This window comes from Apium graveolens, chromosome 4 (assembly GCF_009905375.1).
Source record: "Apium graveolens cultivar Ventura chromosome 4, ASM990537v1, whole genome shotgun sequence".
Classification (NCBI taxonomy): Eukaryota; Viridiplantae; Streptophyta; class Magnoliopsida; order Apiales; family Apiaceae; genus Apium; species Apium graveolens.
In genome coordinates, this window is record NC_133650.1 from 163,150,858 (window position 1) to 163,163,955 (window position 13,098).

Consider the following 13,098-nt stretch of genomic DNA (forward strand, 5'->3'; position numbering starts at 1 on the left):
GTCATCATCTGAAATCGCAACAACCTCCGTCTCTGACTCCTCTGAGGGGTCCTCCTCCTCCTCCTCCATCTCAGGCTCCTCCTGATCCTCGGCATCTAGCAATGCCTCATCATGCTCACGCTCGAACATCTATGGGTCCTCTATCTCATGTGCCTACACATTAAACGAGCTAAGTTACTATCATGATACTTATAAGGGTTCCCGTAAGGGTTTTAACTGTCCGTGCTACTTTAAGTAGTCCGACTATGAACTTGGAAAGAGTTCTTATTATCTTTGTGAGTTTATTATTATATCGTCGCATCATCTCTGAGGTTTATAACGCTTAGCTCTGATACCATTTATGTAACACCCCCAGATCCGAGGTCGGGGATCCGGGTCGTCACAGTCTTTCTTTCCACAATATCACTTAACTTAATTAATAATAAATAACCTCATGTTGTGACCCCACACTAACACACACCACAACACGTTATAGTCTCAGAGATGAAATTGAAATAAGTACAAGTCCTTGAATCCACAATTTAAAAGTTATTACAACCCAAAATGATTACTTGATAAGTTTATAGTTAATTGCCATTATTTGTCACAAGTTATAATTATACATAATTGATTCCCAAAAGTAGAATGCCTGATCTACAAATTGATCTACCTCTCCAGCTATAGCAGCTACGATATCAACGGGAAGACGCGAGACGCTTCCCATGCGCTTGCGCTGGGTCTGCTTGAGTCTGGCCATCTTTCCTAACTATTGTTGTGTGATGAAGAAATGAAGCAAGAGTGAGCATTACAGCTCGCAAGATAATATATAGTGTAAACAATAATGCAAGTATCTAAATGGATAACTTACTAGAAACCTTTATCAAGTGTAAGGTAATTACTTACTGGATATAAGCTTAAAGGAAGATGAAGTTACCAATTACTTCACTATACTTATACCATTTTAGAAAACTACTTGAACTACCACTGTTCAAAGTATAATAAGTTTTCGAAGTTTATCACATAAGTCGGACTACCACAAAAGACTTGCCTAGATTCGATCTTTGAAATATTATTGAATGAAATGAAGTTACGAGATACTTTATTTAGTCCCGATATATATATCCACATATATATCTCTTATACATTTCCTGGAAACCTCTGTTATCTAAAGTATGAACAGAGTTTGTAATATCCAATGAATTTTGGAAAGAAAAGAATTTTGGCATAAACCCGATATCTTGTTGATCAGGCAAAGATACCAATAAGTAACCTTTTCTACTAGTAGATGGATGAATCCCCCACCGGTCATCACCCTGGCCTCATTAGGACCTTGTGATGGACCGTCACCCGGCCTCTTACGCGTTGATGGGCTGCCACCCAGCCACTTACACTTTGATAGACCGTACCCCGGCCTGTTGCTTATGCCGATTCAATTAGATGGACTTACTTCCCGAACGTTGGGTAAGTAATCAATTCATTTATCAAAACAGCAACCTTGTTGCGAATATAAAATACACCACAGAGCCGGATCCTCGGGTTTTGAGCGAGTATTTAAATCCCCTTCGAAAGGAGGATCTTAAATATAAAAAAATGAGTTTTGGGATCCGCCCTAACTTTTAAAAATCATTTTGAAGACTCGAAAACATTTTTAAGAATGTTTGGAGTAATGCTGATTTAATAAATTAAATCAGTCCCAATATATTAGAAAATATCTGAATATTATTATTTAAATAATATTCCCATAAAGAATAATCTTTATAAAAATAATTGAAGTAGACGTTTTAAAACTCATGCTTGAAATGAATAATAAATAACCAAAGATATACTTATACGAAAGTACGATCTTTATCTGAATAATCAAAAATAAGTTTGATTATTGAAACATTATTCTTTAATAAAATAAAGAATATTATTTAGTAAATAAGCGGAGTCACAAGTCCTCGAATGAATATTCAAAATAATATTCATTAAATAGATTAAACAGAGTCATAAGTCTTCGAATGAATATTCAAAGTAATATTCATTAATAAAAATAAAGTTATCGAATAAACCTTATTCGATTAATAGTTTTGAAAACTATATATATATATATATAATATATATATATATAATATACTCGGGAACATCGACTCCCGGGTTTAGAAAATGTTCGCATTTGGGTCCCCTATACTAAGGGTATACGCAACTACTATTTATCTCTAGCATAGGTATTATGCAACTTATAAGCATGAATCAACAATTAGATATCAATATTATGAAACAGGCATGCATATAAACCATATCAGCATGCTCCAATATTTCGCAAGATTTTGCTAATAACAATCATGCATTTATCACAAGATAATGCATATACATATATACATCACAACAACAGTATAACGGGTAGAAAACTTGCCTGAGCGACTGGGGGTGATAAAAGGCTTGGGACGAGTCTGGTAACCTATAAACAACATATAATTTGGAATTAAACCAAAGTCGCTTATGAATCTATAATTTAACCAATTAGACCCTAACGTTCGCTTTTGCGCTTAATGATTCACTTAGGTAGTTCGAGTACCCTCGGCTCCACTATTTTTAATAAATTAACCATTAGGAATTTTAAGGCGATTCTTTTGTGAGTACCCTACCAACTGCCTAATCCACTTTACATAATTGTTTCATATTCCAATTAGTCATTTAAGGGCCTTAACCAAGGTTTCAAAGTAAGGCGAGGGGTAATGGTTCGGTCGCAAAACGCCGTTACTTAAAATGGTCGTTTCTCCTAAACCGTACATCGGATTTAAGCGAACCACATATCAAAACGAAGCTCGTAACATGAACTATCTAATCATGGCAATGGTAAAAACCTAACAGTGATTCACGGGCCCTGATGTTAAGAACAAAAGCAGTCTAAGGTAAATCGGGCATTACGACGGCTATGTTTACGCGATTACCAAATTTGTACAACTCCAAATCAATCCATAATCATTACTACAACCAAACTTTATCCGTACTCTACTACAACAGCCCCAACATCTCAAGTTCTCCAATTTATACTACTCTAAATCATGAACTAAAAGCTTATACTTAAGTTCATTAACTAATAATCAAGATTTACAACTCCAAAAACAATACAAAACCAACCAATCTCTAAATATTAAATAACCATGCTTCTCATGAACTATACTACTCATAACAAGCTCTTAAAATTCAATAATAATGCTAGGTTAAGAGTTTATACCTTCCTTGAGAGTAGGAGTAACTAATGAGCTTGAAACAACCTTGGAAAATCCTTACAAAAGCTTTATCTAAACAAAAACACAAGATCAAAATTTCAAGTTCTTGAAAAACACTATTCACTCTCTTCTTCCATGAATTATTGGAAGAGATTGTGAAGGAATTGAAAGCTTAGATTCATAGGATATGTATATCTATGTACAAGGAACCTTGGATAATTACCTCACTAATTAAAAAAGCTTGGAACTTGAATTTTAATTTTTTTCTTCTTTGAAAAAGAGATGAAGCCGAGAGCTTCTTGGCTTGGAAAATGAAAGTCAACTTTGTGTTTTTGATTTGTTTTGGCTTGGTTTCCTTGTTTTTGTTTTGTTTAATTAACCTTTTAACTATGGTAAAATTTGTGTGGCTTATAATCAACCAACAATTCCTTCCCTTTTGGTCATGCTTATATCATCCTCCTATGTCATCTTCCCACACTTGTCTTCTTCTTGTTGGTGTGATGACATCATCATCACTAACCTCTTTGATTAACTCCTAATTACTTGGCTAATGATCGCTGATCTTTTATACGGTTCGCTTAACTTTCGTTTATCGTTTGAGGGATCATACCCGGGATCTTATTACTTGGGTTCTCTTAACCTTTCTCAATACATTATATTCCTTTTATGATCCTGTCTTATAATCCTTGAATTTAAATCCTTTTTATCCTGTTACCTTATACTCAATTCTTTCGGTATCTGGTGGATTTTTGGGAAAAATCAAAGTGTTCGGATTTGGATTATGACAATCTTTACATACACTTATATACCACATAGAGTACTAATAAGATCTCAGAATAACAGTAAAAGAACCTCTACAAAGTGTGGCATGAAAAGTTTTCTTATTCAGCATAATCAGCAAAATCACTATTTATACGGTTTACAAAAGTCCAAAATTTTGGGGTTATTACAGAATCCATCGATGAAGCTCAGCATCTCATGACCAGCAGTAGCATTTATCAATGTATCTATCCTTGGTAATGGGAAACAGTCCTTAGGGCACGCGTCATTCAGATCAGTGAAATCCACAGACATTCTCCATTTTCCATTAGCTTTCTTTACCATCACAGGGTTAGCTAACCATTCCGGAAACTGTATCTCCTCAATGAAACCAGCCTCTAAAGAGCTTCTCTACTTCTTGTTTAATAGCTTCTTGCCTCTCTGGAGCAAAGCTTCTTTTCTTTTTCTTCACATTCTTTCGATTTGGATCCACATTCAGCTTGTGAGTGATCAGTTTCGGGTCTATGCCTGGCATATCAGCTGTCGACCATGCAAACACATAACTGTTTTCTTACAAAAATTTCACCTTCCTATAAGGGGCTCCTCTAGTGTTGCTCCAATGAAAGTCACTTTCTCAGGATTCTCTGGAGCCAAAGGGATCGGAACCAAGTCTTCTGCTGGCTTCCCTCTTCTTTCATCATTCTCACAAATATCCAGATCTTTAATAGGCATAACCTGTCCCCCAACTCCATCTGCCCTAAGAGAGGCCACATAATAACTCCTTGCCATCTTTTGATCTCCTCTCTCTCCTGCAATCCCATTCTGGGTGGGAAACTTCATCACTGAATGATAGGAAGAAGGGACTGCCTTGAAGGCATGTATCCCTGTTCTACCCATTATCGCGTTGTAAGTCGAACTAGCCTTCACTACCACAAAGTCCAACATCTGTGTTGCTTGTCTTGGTTCCTGACCTATAGTCGTTGGCAACCTAATTATCCCTTCCACAGGGCACTCCACTCCTGAGAATCCATATATCGGCATATCGGTCGGGGTTAATTGAGAATCATTGTAACCCATCCTTAGAAAGGTATCATGGAGTAAGATGTCCATCGAGGAACCGTTATCTACAAGGACCCTCTTTACCGGGCTGTTCCCTATTATTGGTGTTATGACCAGCGGATCGTCATGAGGAAATTTCACACCCTCCAAGTCAGAATTATCAAATGCCATTGTCACTCCTGTCCTAGCCCTCTTCGGGGCTTCCCCAACAATATGCATAACTTCTCTAGTATATGCTTTCCTTGAGTTCTTGGATAATCCAGCAGCATTTGGTCCTCCAAAGATTGTATTTATCACAGGCCCTCGGGGTCGCGGTCCTCCAAAGATTGCATTTATCACCGGTCCCCTAGGCTGGGGATTTCGCCTCTGATCGTCTTGGTCCCTCCTACGATCATCAAAGTTCTTTCTCCCAATGTTGTTCATATCTCCTCCATCTCTAGTGTACTTGCCCAATCTTCCTTTTCGAATGAAGAATTCTATTTCATCTTTCAATTGTCTACACTCATCGTTGTCATGACCAACATCCTTGTGGAATCTGCAATATTTACTCTTATCTAGCTTGGTAGGATCAGCCTTCAGGGGTTTAGGCCAACGAATGTCTCTATCTTTCTCAATTTCCATCAAGATCTGGCTTCTAGGAGCATTCAACTTAGTATATTCAGTGAACTTTTGCCCAGGTCCTCCCTTCTTCGGGGTCGAATCAGGGTTTTGCTTAGTTCTAGGATACTTGTCCTTAGCAATATACTCTAGATTAGTCTTTCGCTTCTCGCCACTAGTGGGCTCGTTATTCACTACTGTCTTTCTCATGCTCTCCTCCACTTTGATGTATTTCCCGGCCCTATCTTGGAGCTGCAACATGCTTTCAGGGGGGCGCTTGGCCAAGGACATCTTGAAGAACTCGTCCCTAGTTCCCTGTTGCAGTGCTATCATAGCTACTTTGTCATCAAGGTCCGGGACTTTTAAAGCTTCCTTTGTGAAATGATTTGCATAGTCTCTCAAGGATTCTTTCACCCCCTGCATAATGCTCATGAGGGATGCTGAACTTTTCTCATGCACTCTCCCGCAGATAAATTGCTTAATAAAAGCCTGACTTAGTTCTCTGAAGGACCCAATAGAATTCGGGGGCAAATGGCTATACCATCTTTGAGCCATTCCTGACAGGGTTTGAGGAAAGGCCTGACACTTAATAGCGTCGTTCACGGGCTGCAGCAACAGTGCATTAGAGAATATCCTGACATGATTAACGGGATCTACAGTGCCATCATAAACTTTGATGGTGGGCATCTTGAACTTCCTTGAGATATGGGCGATCATTATTTCTTCAGTGAATGGTAGAGTAGGACCATCAGGTTTCCCAAGGGGAAGAAGATTGCTTGGATCAGCTCTTGGGACAACAGTCCTTCTCTGTATCGGACCATCCAGGTCTATGATTGGAGGAGGATTTCTCCCCCTTGGAGGTAGTGGGGGTCTGGGGGCCTGGTGCGCCTCCAAGTCGCGCTTCATCCTTTGAATCTCAGCCTCATCAGCCTTGATTCTCTCCTGCACTTCTTGGGGATTCATCCATTGGGTGCTCCTAGGACGTTGGTTACCATCAGGCATTGTCTCTTTACTAGCACGCCTCCTTCTTGGGGCCACATCATCATCCGAAGATTCGGAGTCTCTCTCAGTATAAGGACCGGAAAATTCCTTATCCTCCGGGATAGGAGCCAAACCTTGTATGTAGGGGGTGTTTGCCCCCGTGCTTCACTCCATCCAGTATGTCCACTTCCTCCAATCTCGGGATACAGAGGCATCCCGTAGGGGGAATTAGTGGTAACAATAGTTGAATATTCATACCTTGCGGGCTGAGAGTTCACAGGTGCATGTATCTGCTGAAGTTGGGGATTCTTCCCTTGAGGAGCCGGGAAATTCGTCTCTTGTAGAGCCGGGGGATTCACCCCTTATGACTGAGGCTCAGTTACCAGCACGCCTCCTTCTTGGGGCCACATCATCATCCGAAGATTCGAAGTCTCTCTCAGTATAAGGACCAGAAAATTCCTTATCCTCCGGGATAGGAGCCAAACCTCGTATGTAGGGGGTGTTTGCCCCCGTGCTTCACTCCGTCCAGCATGTCCACTTCCTCCAATCTCGGGGTACAGAGGCATCCCGTAGGGGGGATTAGTGGTAACAATAGTTGAATATTCATACCTTGCGGGCTGAGAGTTCACAGGTGCATGTATCTGCTGAAGTTGGGGATTCTTCCCTTGAGGAGTCGTGGAATTCATCCCTTGTAGAGCCAGGGGATTCGCCCCTTATGGCTGAGGCTCAGTTGCCCCTATCGGGGTTTCCCCTTGGGTGGAGGCGTAGGATGAGTGTGGGGGTATCTCCACCATCGACGAAATTGTTTGAGTTGTCACAGCTGGTGTTCCTTCAGGGGCGTTGTGTCCACTCCGTGTTCTCGCCATGGTTGTTGTTACGGATTCCCACAGACGGCGCCAAATGTTATGGATTAAAAACTAGGGTATTGTTATGGATTAAAAATTAGGGTATTGTTATGGATTATAAACTAGGGTATATTAATTATTGTATTTATTACTAAGGTTCGGGAGTTCAAGGCCTTTAATGGCTGCTCTCGTGTTTCATAGCTTAACTCTGCCTTTACGAAATGCCTACGTATCTCTGTGAGTCCTAAGAAGTAGGAAACTGATCACTTATCCCATAAGGTTCATTGGAGGCCAATCTACAAGAATCTATATCCCCACTAGGATTCATCTTAACAGCTGATTTATCCCTTATTAATTAATTACGAAACTAATTAATTATTCAGGGTTTTGGGCCTCGTTAGCTCGGCTTCGTTACTGGACCATATCAGGTCTAATTAATTCAACATTAATTATATTCATTGGATAATTTTAGGCCCATATCAATTAGCATCTTTAAAATTATTATATTTATTTTGAAATAAATTTTATAATATAAAAAAATAATATAACTTATAAATTAAACTAATTGAGCTATATAAGTTAAAATAAAAAATATATATACAATATCACATTCACATTTCTTACATTCTAATATCTATCTATTTATACTATATTTTAGTATACGCAACATTAAAAATTTGGTAGTCGGTCCAAGATATATATTAAAATTACTTAATTACCCTTATTTAACTATTCTTGTTATTTTTTACTTAACTATCGCTACTTAATTATTTTAAAAAAACTATCATAATTAGTATATAAAATAATTATCTATCTCAATTAGAACACTTTTCTTTTGTTTTTTTCAATTATAACACTTATTTTTTCAAAAATATCAAGAGGCAATTCTGTAAAATAACATAAAATAAAATATTATAATTCATAAATACTTCTATTTTAATCATAATTAGTATATAAGTTAATTACCCTGAAACACGTTATATTTTTCATTTTCCCAATTAAAATCCATCGTTTTCCAAAAATATCATGTGTAATTCTAATTACGTTGAATAAAATATTATAATGATCAATAAATAAATGATTAACTTTTTCTAACTAAAATATTTTCTCTTTCCAATTTTAAATAACAAATTTGCTACTTTTTGAAAGAACACATTAATTCTATTCAATTTCAATTGAATTTAAATTTAAAATTATGTAATATTAAAAAATTCATGTATCGCATGAGATATAAGGTAGTAATACCATATTTATATAATATTAAAATGTTAGAATTATAAAATAAATATCTATTATTAAATATAAAATATTAAAAGAAATGTGCATTGTATGAATTATAAACTTTTTAATTATTTACTAAATTTAAAATATTAAAAATTTAATTTGTTGAAATTTATTTGACTGGAATGGTATTGAAATATTAATGTTATAAAAAAAATTATAAAAATGTTAAGAAACCGTGTATAAAAACAATCTAGTTGATATCCCTTGTGAGAGCCTAGAACTTGAAACCCTTTAATTTTGTATGTGGTATCGATGTATTGTTGAGAAAACAGCGTGATTAATGGAGAAATTACAGAAGCAAGGAGATAAAGGTGAAAAATCAAGAAAGAATGTGGTGGGTTCTAATGGGAAGCGGGGACCAAGCAGGAGAAAAGCCGGGAGACCCAAAAATAAGATGAAAAAAGTTGATGATTTGGTTAAACAAAGTCAGCAAATTGTAGATGGGGCTTTTCAACAAGATCAGAGGAGTGTTCTTGATTTAGATAAGATTGTAAGGGAACATATGAAAAGAATCAGTGAATTAGGTGGTAAGGATATTTGTATTCTTAGTAGTGATGATGATGACGATGTTGATGATCGGAGAATTGGACATGAACGGGATGACAAGTAGAAGAGCGTCACCAATATTTTCAAGAATAAAGTGGAAGGTAAAGATGGCCTAATAAGGTCCTTGAGTTGTAGCCTGATTTTTTATGTAATGTACATTGATCTTTTAAGTAATGTACATCGAATTAGTATTGATTGATTAACGTACGATTGAATATCATCTCAAAACAAAAACAAGTGATAGAGTAGCACGTATTGATCACATATCAACATAAAGATAGGTATAATAAAGTAATGAATTGTATTCAAAGTAGCAGAAAATGGTTGTTCGTGTGTGCTCATGGGCACTAGAAATTGGTAACTTCCTCAAGCCATGTCCACCCACCATTGCAATTGTTGCAAACTTGCACCTCTAACTTTTCTTTTTTATACATTTAATGAATCTGACTTGATATATAGTGAATGATTTACGGTGGAACATGACTCTAGTTGCGCTTGTGGAAGTGACAAGACAGGTGAATTATGTGCTTTCAGATTGTTAAGATGCGGGATGATTCTACATGCTTGTATAATCTATTACAACTCTAAGAATGTTCACATAGAATATACATAAGTTCGTGTAAAAAAAATTTTTTTTTACCTACCAAGAATATCCAGGTGGATGTGGAGCTATTTTGGGTTATCATATAGAAGATTTTTTCTGACTTGGAAGTTGAAATATTGTAGCCATTTTTCCCTCTGAAATACGAATTCTAGTATCTTCTGTTGAATCTGAGCACTTTAATGTTAAATTTTGGTTAGTCGATTTTGTTTTTGTTCTTTCTGCCGACTTGGAGAGTGATATAGAATTTCCAGAGGTGGATTAAGGGTGATTGCTCTGTTAGGGGATGAAAATGGTCTGGTGGACGAGAAAAACCTGTGTGGTGCCTATCAAATTGATTGAAAAAGGTACTGAATTCAAGAATTCTGTAGTGCACAATTTCTGTGTGGAAAATGGCATGCTATCTTTGATGTTGAACAACCCAAGTCATAAAATTGTCTGGAGTTTGTCGGCAATTTATCATCTGATTGATACATAATGGCAAATGCATAAATTTGAGGCACGAGTAGGTGCTACTGTGGATAAGCTAGTTTGCATGGAAGAATCGGTGAATATTAGGCTGTTGCAGTCTTGCAGGCGGAAGTGGAACTCAAACTGAAGGAATGTCCCTGAGATGCAGAAAAAGTGTGAATGTGTCTAGTCCAGTTAAAACTTATCATCCTCGTCTAAAGAGCATAAAAAATATGCATATCATGATAATGTATCAGTAGGCAAACATACAGAACAGTTTGCAAACATTTTGCAGAGAAGAGTGGCTTGCTTGTGAGGGATGTAAGTTGTAGCTGGGGATTACATGGTTTAAGAAGTGTTTTGCTACGCTCATATTGGTCCAATATGAGTAAACAAATTTTTTTAATTTCAAACGGAAGACCAAAAGAAAACTTGGTTTCAAAAAACAAATCTTCAAATAAACTAATTTAATGCAGGTTCTGAATGAGGATTTATGCCTTGTGCTTGGTAAACAGGACAGAATAATCATTATGGAAAATATTTGAAATATGCCAGTATCCGACGATTAGTTAGGAGCAAGATATGGATTATGGAGAGATGCTGTGGAGTGCGGAATCAAACAAACCCTTCAACTGATTTTTATCACTCCTTCCAGCTTTTTTTTACGTTGATTATCCTTAATCATTGATGCTCTCCCATCGTTTGCGAAAATCTGATGATCACTTATAGGATGCTGCTCAGGCAATGCTAAGGAGGAAACATATAATTGATCACTTTTCATATATGAGAATCTCCCCGCTACCTTTTTTGTATTGTTCGGCTATGAGATGAGACTGGCCTTGGAGATTGTTTCACGGCGTTGGGGTAACGAAAAAATGTCATTTGTAAGACATCCACTTGTTCGCATTTTACATAGAAAATAACAAAAAGTAGAAGAAATTTGGCGTTAGAGTCACTTCCGCTGTAAAATTTCTCCGCATTTATCCCCACGGTTACCGTACCGATGAAAAAACAAGGAGTCCTGAATTTCATAGTTTTTGAGAATTCAACGCAGCGTCATAACTCTGTTTCTTCTCCGGTCTTCTCCTCTCTCACTCGAGCTCGAGCCCAGTCCACGTGGCAGGCAGAGTGTGATTAAACTGTGGTGTGGGGGTCTCTGCAAAACAAAACCGGAGAGGGTTGTATCCCCGCGGCAACTCCGGCATGAAAATAAGAATAGAGTTTCTTGAAAAAGAAGAGGGAACAAGGAGATATATAAAAATATATGCAGTGGTGTGTGTATATGTGTGTATATCGGGTGATTATTTTCAAATCCCTAAAACCCCTTTTTTGAGGCCTTTTACAGGCTCCCAAATTTTAGGGTTTTAGGGGTTTGTACCTCTTCATCCCAGCACTTGATGATTCTTGGTTGGTGAATGATTGGATGATTTAGATTGCTAGTGGAGTATGGCTGTCCTTTTGCAGCTGTGGTGCCTTGAGATTTATACACATGGACGGCTGTGATGTTATTGTTCCATTTCTGGTAACATGAGACAGTTGACATTTTGACTACCCGCCACGTGTCCACGGGACCACTCCAGTTTGGGCCTGGAGTGTCCTTTTCTTGGGCTTTTGTAATGCTCTTTTTGGACCTGATTATTTATTGTAACACCCCCAAATCCAGGGTCGGGGATCCGGATTATCACGAGTTCCATTTCCCTTAATAACACTTAATCTTAATAAACAACCAACTACTACATACTGTGACCCCACAATATACACACACACCACAAGTTATAGTCTCAGAGATTAATACCAAAAATAATACAAGTCATTTTATTCCACAATTATAAACCATTACACCTTAAAAGGGTTTCTGATTAAATTTACATATTCCTTGCCATTATTACAATTCATAAATATACATAAGTCTGGTACATCAACAGTTGAAAACCTAGCCTATTGGTAGTTACTACCTCGGCTACAGTGGCATCAACGCCTACAGGAAACTGCGGAACATTTCCTATCCGCTCGCGAATTGGGAGCTTGGTCATGTTCATCTTGTCTATCTGTTGTTGTGTGATGAAAGAAGAAAGCAAGGGTGAGCAACAAGCCCACCGAAATAATATGTATAATAATTAACAATATATGAGCATTCTCATAGTACTCATGAAAGTCTTGGTCAAGAAGAAATGAACCAAGTTGATATCTTAACGCGACAAGTCGCAAAATATTCAGTATATATATATATATATACTACTCAAAATCTTTGAAATCCTCTGACATGTATAATGTACACAGAGTTCCATTTTATAACTGTATAAAAATATCGTTGCAAGGTGATCTCATATATCTAACCTTGTCTCAACGTTTTTGTGAAAATCTTTGTCATGCATAAGATAATCATTAACCAGATATAAGTTGAAAAGATGAAGTTACAAGATACTCCAATATACTTATATCTTTTCCGAATACTACTTGAACTACCACCGTTCAAGTTATAATTAGTTTCAAAAGTTCATCACATAGATGAGAATACAAGATAAGATTTGAACAGATTCAATATTTGAAATATCATTCAAAAGAAATGAAGTTACGAGATACTTCATTAAGTCCCGATATATATCCATATATATCTCTCATACATTTCCTGAAAACCTCTGTCATGTAAAGTATGAACAGAGTTGTAATATCCAATGAATTTGGAAAGAAAAGAATTTTGGCATAAACCCGATATCTTGCTAATCAGGCAAAGATACCAATAAGTAACCGTTTCTACTGTAGATGGATGAATTCCTCGCCG